Here is a 7,203-nt window from a genome sequence, read left to right on the forward strand (position 1 = left end):
AGAGTGGATTCGACTGGGAACACCGAATCGATAAAACCATTCAACCACCAGGACCTGAGCCACGGTTTCCGCCTGTTGATCTCGTGTAGGCACTGCCCAGGTGTACTTCGTGAAGACGTCTGTCATAACCAACACGTTCTCCAGCCCTGACCGAGTCGGCTCCAACACGGTGAAGTCTATGGCCACTATCTCGTTAGGTCTAAAAGCCAAAAGATGGCCCATGAAGCTACTAGGATGGAGTTGGGTGTCTTTAGCGGCCTGGCACCGTTCACACTCTTGACACCATTGGGCCACATCAGATGCCATGCCCGGCCAATAGCAGCGCTGCCGCACCAACTCGGTGGTGCGTTCTATCCCCTGGTGCCCATGCTCTTGGTGTAACAGCATCAGTACTTCGTGATGCAATAGAGCTGGTAACACCACCTGCAGGGACTCTTCCCCACCATCCGAGCGGAAAATTCGGCAATGCAATACTCCGTCCTGCTCACACAATCGACTCCACTGGCGCAACAGGTTCACCACTGCTTTGGGCAGCTGTAACCCCTCCAATTCCCTCCGAGTGGAGGGGTCCTGCCGAGAGAGAGCATCCGCATTACGGTTGCTCCTGCCCGAACGATACCTTAGTTCGAAATCAAAAGCAGCCAGTTGCGCCGCCCATCGCTGCTCGGTGGCCCCGAGCTTGGCGGTAGTCAGGTGGCTGAGGGGGTTGTTATCAGTGAATACTACACACCTCTGCCCTAGCAGGTACTCTCTGAACTTCTCAGTCATGGCCCACTTGAGCCCAAGAACTCCAATTTTATGGAGCTATAGTTGGACATGTTTCGCTCTGTGGGCCTAAGACTGCGGCTAGCATAAGCTATGGGCCGCACCTTCCCTCCCTGTTCCTGGGACAGTACGGCTCCCAAACCTCCATGGCTAGCATCTACTTCCAAGATGAAGGGAAGGGAGAAGTCAGCATAAGCCAATACCGGGGCAGAGGTGAGCCTACTTTTCAATTCCTCGAAGCTCACCTGACACTGCTCTATCCAAGCTGCACCAAACGTTGACTCTGCTTGGGCCCTGGGCCTACGACCAGCAAACTCCGCCACCAGCCGGTGCAGAGGAGCCGCCAGCTTGGCGAAACCCTCTACAGACCGCCTGTAATAACTGGCGAAACCCAGGAAAGAACGGAGCTCGGACACTCCCTTAGGGCACGGCCAGTGCTTCACGGCCTCTATCTTGCTTGGGTCTGTCGATACCCCCTTGGCAGAGATTACGTGCCCCAGATAACTTACCTCCTGTTGGAAAAACATACATTTAGATAACTTTGCCTTTAACCCCTCTCGCTCCAACCGACTTAAAACCACCTCTAGCCGCTCCAAAAGAAGGGACTGGCACTGCTGGTCCCCAAACAACCTTTCCATCAACCTCTGGAATGTGCTTGGGGCATTGCAGAGTCCGAATGACATACGGTTCCATTCGAACAGGCCGAAAGGGGTGCAGAAGGCGGTCTTGTGTCTATCCCCCTCGGTGACAGGAACCTGATTGTACCCACTAGTGAGGTCCATGGTGGAGAACCACCGGGCCCCCGTCAGTGAGTCCAAGGTTTCCTCTATACGCGGCAGAGGGAAAGCGTCTTTCCGGGTTTTGGTGTTCAGCTGGCGATAGTCTACACACATACGTAATGTCCCATCCTTCTTTTTGGCCAACACAATGGGGGAAGCGTAAGGACTACAACTCTCTCTAATAATGCTGGTCTCCAGCAACTGGTTTATATGGGTCTTTACCACATCGTACTCAGACGGAGGAATCCGCCGGTACCGCTGTCGGACTGGGACCGAATCGGTCAGAAGGATATCGTGAGAGAGCAGTTGGGTACATCCCAAGTCACCGTCGTGTGCCGAGAAAACTGTATGAAATTTCAGCAGCAGAGACCTCACCTGTTCTTGTTCAGTCGCGGTCAACACGGACAAATCAAAGTGCTTGATTTGTTCTTGCACTGACGGGAGAACAGTGGTAATCTGAAGACTCATGGACGCCGAAACTGATTTAACTTCCGAGACCCCCTGGGGCAGACTAACAATAAATACACGGTGCAAGGTGCCCAAAACAGAGTTACGAAACAGCATTATATCAGTTTTACCCACATTGACGACTGGCACATAAACAGTGCCTTGGGTTACCCTCATTAATGCAGCTGACGCCAAAAGACCCGCAGGTAGACCCATTTCTGGTGGTTCAAAAAGCACTGCCTCCCCAGCAAAGTGTCCAGAACAAGTGGCAGCCACGACTTTCATGGTGCCGCCCGGAATACGACATGCCCTACGACCCCGCAAACGGACCCTACCTATCTGGCCATCTTGTGGAGTAGCAATCACCTGGCGACAGTGTTGCAATGCTTGAAACACCGGCCTGGAGGCCTCTGACACTGATGGTGCATCAAAAAGGGCCAAGCCGTGCTGTCCAAAGAGTTCCTGATAGCACCGGCTCAACACATTCATCCCTAAGATACCAGGGACTTGAGCCCCGGTGCCAACAGGAAGGTCTCTGACAACCAGCACGCCACAACCTGGAATTACCTGACCGCACAGCTCCACGTCCAACTCAATATAGCCCACATACAGTATCAATGATCCGTTGGCGGCTTGGAGCTGCAACCACTGACATGCTCGGAGATGATCCTGGCCCCACGGTGCAAACTGTTCCAGGAAACAACTTTCAGTGATGGTAGACACCATGGAGCCAGTATCAATTAAACAGGGCACCCGCACCCCCCCCCCCCCCCCCCCATACAAACGACGAGGTGGGGACACGACGCCATTAAATGAGGCAAGGGGCCCAACATCATAGAGTCTCGATCTTTCCCTACCGAACTGTGACTCTGCAGTTCGGCGGGACCTAGTTTTCCGCCGACCGAGAAAAGGTCTGACCAGCCCTCAAAATCGCAATAACCTTATCCTGATCTCCCCGTTCTGCACTGGGACGATGTCTAATCTCTTCTCGCGCTTCGCCTTCCAAGTGGTCGAAGAGAAAAAACGCTTTATCAGCTTTAGACAGATAACAAACCCGCATGCATGCCTCAGCCTCCTCCACCCACTCGTCAACACCGGTGCCGGTTTTGCCACTAAATTTTGGGCATCGTCTGTCCCTGGGCACACAAACAAGCCGCTCCGGCACAACAACATAATTTTCGAGTGGATGGGGGGGGGGTCAGGCACTGCTACAGGGGCAACCACCGGGACGGTGCTAGGACCAGGTAACTCACCTGGCACTTGCTCCCTTTCACGACGCAACCGGTCATTCTCTGCTCTCATAAGCGCCACTACTTCTCGCAACTCCTGCATCTCATCCTCCATACTGGTCATAGCTACACCCGCCCCAAAGATAGAAAAGGGCCACGATATAGAAATACCACTTGCCCAAAGAGTCGGGATGCACGCTGCTGCTTTGCTTCTGAAAAGGAAAAAACAAACAAAATTAAATTTAAACACCAAATTACTTCCTCGTCTCCCTTAAATCTCTGCCTGTCCTGGTAACCCTGCCGACTATACGCCAAATGTGGCGCTAACTCAAATTGGAGAGAACAATTTATGAATCATAATTTAATCCGACTACGCCACCCTGGTGGGGTGCCAGGGAAATAACCCCCAAGAGAAGCACACAGGTAAGTGTTACCCTTTGGACAGACAGAGGACTGGAGACATAAGGGGCGGTACAAAAATACTTTATTATAAAATACTCATTAATAAAATTATTAGTTCTCCAGCACCACAAACTCCCCCCCCGAGCCCTGCTTGGCGGGAATAGGGCAGGCCGGCTGACGTTCCTAAGATGGCCCAAACCCACCTAAAGTCACAGCAATTTAAATCAGCACCCCCACACCATAAGGACGTCCTGCCACAACACCGGGACACACACACCGCACACGGTGTATCACACCACTCGAATAAGGCAGCTAGCCTCCCCTGTTCCACGCCAAACTCCTACTGGCTCCTGGAGAGAGAGAGGGACTTGTATTAACAAGTTGATAAAATTACAAATGAATGAAAATAAACAAAATTACCGCCACCAACGATGGCAGTTATAATACTCCCCGAGCCCTAATGTCGCTCCAGCTGACAATTAGCGACTATGATGGCACCAACAGGATTGAGAGATAAGACAAACACTTACAAATTTGTAGTATAAACAAAAGATTCACACAATGAATTACATCACATAGGATTTCCACACGGTGAATCCTCTGTAGACTAAAGCAAAGCTCAAAAAGAACAACATAATAAAGAAAAACACTCCGGCAAACAAATCAAACAAAAAATAACAATAATAAACCACAATAACCCTGGTAGGCAGCCAAACAGACGGAAGGCTAGCAAACTAATGTTAGCTTTCCATAATAAGATGGTCACCAAGCGTGGTCACACGGTACAAATGCAGTCTATTACTAAATAAATTGAACCAAAATTAAACACAAAAATAATTGCCGGGAAGCAAAGCAGCAGCGGCGTCATGTGCAGCGTTCTCCACTATGTCTTAATTTTACTGTGATGATCCCTTCTCCTAAACAATAAAGCACAGGTCAACCTAACTGTTCCAAACCCCAGACATGAACAAGGGAGAGGTTACTTACGATTTAGGTGGAATCATAATCAAAGTGCCACGCTGTATGGTTACTCACAACCGGTACTGCAGCTCTGTTTGTTTACTGGCCAGCATCTGCCAACGCGTTCTCACTGCCAAACATGACATAACGATTACCCCAAACACCAGCGATAGTGCTTCAGAAGTAGAATACATTCGTACTTCGCCAGAAACATGTCACAATGCCATTGCCACCAGCCCGCTATAAATAAACTATAAATGATACACGTTACTAACGTAATCCGCGCACTTACACAGCTAACATGAGAGTATCAACCTACCTTACATGGGACCGAGAACCAACACCAAAAACGACAGGAATGGGAAGCACCCAGACCTACGAGGACCCGTACACCCGTCAAAATAAGGGTCCTTAAATATTACGGCTGCTTCCACCTTATTGGCATGTCCCAGCCCCACTTAACGAGGACCAATAGTCTGGCAAGATCACTTATCCTGCCACATTCGCATAAATCTTTAAATCTGAATTTAGCAGACTTAATGGCCTATAGTTTGCACATTCTGAAGGATCCTTATCTTTCTTTAAAAGTAGAGATATTAGGGAAGTATTAACATCTCTAGAAAAGCTGCCTTTTTAATTTTTTCAAACATAGTGTGTGTGTGTGTGTGTGTGTGTGTGTGTGTGTGTGTGTGTGTGTGTGTGTGTGTGTGTGTGTGTGTGTGTGTGAGAGAGAGAGAGAGAGAGAGTGTGAGAGAGAGGGGAGAGAAGAGTGTGAAAGGGTTGAAATATCCCCACAAAGATGGCAATATCCGAAATCCTTGTGGGGAATTTCTTTTTATTTTTATTTTTTATTTTTTGGAAAACAGCTTATAATCAGACTAAGTGATGTTTTTTGAAAATGTAAAAATGCAGAAAGTTTTCTGTGATAGGTGACTCTATCTTCTGCTTCATTAAACACATGTTAATGCTCAGTAGTACACATATATGGTTCTTTAATGTATTTGCATATTGAAATAGAAATAAAACTGAAATTAATTTTCTATGGGTATATATGCGGCTGAAACCGGTCGCCTAGTGCAACCCACATTTTTAAAACATTAACATTTTAACATAACATTATAGTCATTACGGCCTTTAGAAAAATATGTTTTTTGAGGAGGTGAGATAGTGCACTATAGGCCCCTGTGGCGCGGTCTAAGCTTTTGTCCTTAATGGCATTTTTTTCCTTACATTACTTTTACTTTTATACTTTAAGTAGTTTTGAAACCAGTATTTTTACACTTTTACTTGAGTAAAAAGCTTGAGTTTATACTTCAACTTCTACAGAAGTTTTTTTAAACCCAAGTATCTGTACTTCTACTTGATTAATGAATGTGAATACTTTTGACACCTCTAAAGACAAGTCAAACAGGCACTGGGGCAGTCAGCAGCATTTGTCCTCCTGCCAGGACTAAACTAGTCTGCACATTATATAAATTTTGAACAAAAAAGTGTCATACTTTATCTTTGATAATATAACTGAGGAGTTGAAATGTTTTCAGTTTGAGTGATGCGTGTCAAGTAGGTTCCTCCTTCCTGGAGAGCCACATTCCTGCTTAGTTTAATTTCGTGCTTCAACTATGATAAGACAAATTCTCTGCCCAATACAAGAAATATCTGGTGTCACATCTACAGGAATGAACTCTCAGGAATTCAGTGTGAGACTCACGCAATTGACACTTTTCACACGCTCTCACACCACACATCCATTTTCTCACGCAGAGAAAAATCTCGAAGGAAAGAGGGCACTGACACTGCGGACAAGACAGAGCAGAAATGAAATTTGATATGAAATTCTCAGCTCTCAGATTCTAAATTCAGATAATAAATACTGTGCCTCAGTTCAAGCGGCACGTGAACCGATCATCTTTTAAGGTGATGATACACTGGGCAACTTTTTGAGCAATGTTGCTGGGCAATCTTGCTGAGCGATTGCTGCCATTGAAAATGGACAATACATTTCTATAATAAATTTGCCCTGTGTATCATCACCTTTACTCTTTACTACTAGTTAATCGTAAATAAATATGAATTAACAATAGGTATGTTGAAAGATCCAGTACAATTTTATGTATATGTATATGCCTCATACATAATATCGATCAATCAGTGTTTTTCAACAGCGGAAAGAGGTCAATGAAACAGCTGGAGAACAATATCACATAACGTTACATTTACCTCAGGAAAGCCATTTAATAATAATAGCACCTTAGTTGGCTAGAAGAATTAGCTATAGAGAGGAGTATTCAGCTAAATATGTGCACTATTTTACATATTTTTTTAAATATCAGTAAAATAATATAATGTTATTATAATAAAAACAGCATTATATTTTATTTGAGTTGTTATTTTTTGGGGGGAATATGGCCTGTCACAGACTTGCATTTACTTTTCAGTATTTACTAACCTCAAAGACAACTGGTGTCAGCTTGGGCGAACCATTGTGACCTTTGACACAATGTCTGGAAGATGGCACTGTCAATGTGGGGGCAGTAAACACAGACTAAGTTGTGTCCACAGATACGTATGCATGTGGTGGGTATTCCAGGAGCATCCATTATTACTGAGAGATCATTCAAATG

The sequence above is a fragment of the Phoxinus phoxinus genome (genome assembly GCF_949152265.1).
Source record: "Phoxinus phoxinus genome assembly, chromosome: 9".
NCBI classification, from domain to species: Eukaryota; Metazoa; Chordata; class Actinopteri; order Cypriniformes; family Leuciscidae; genus Phoxinus; species Phoxinus phoxinus.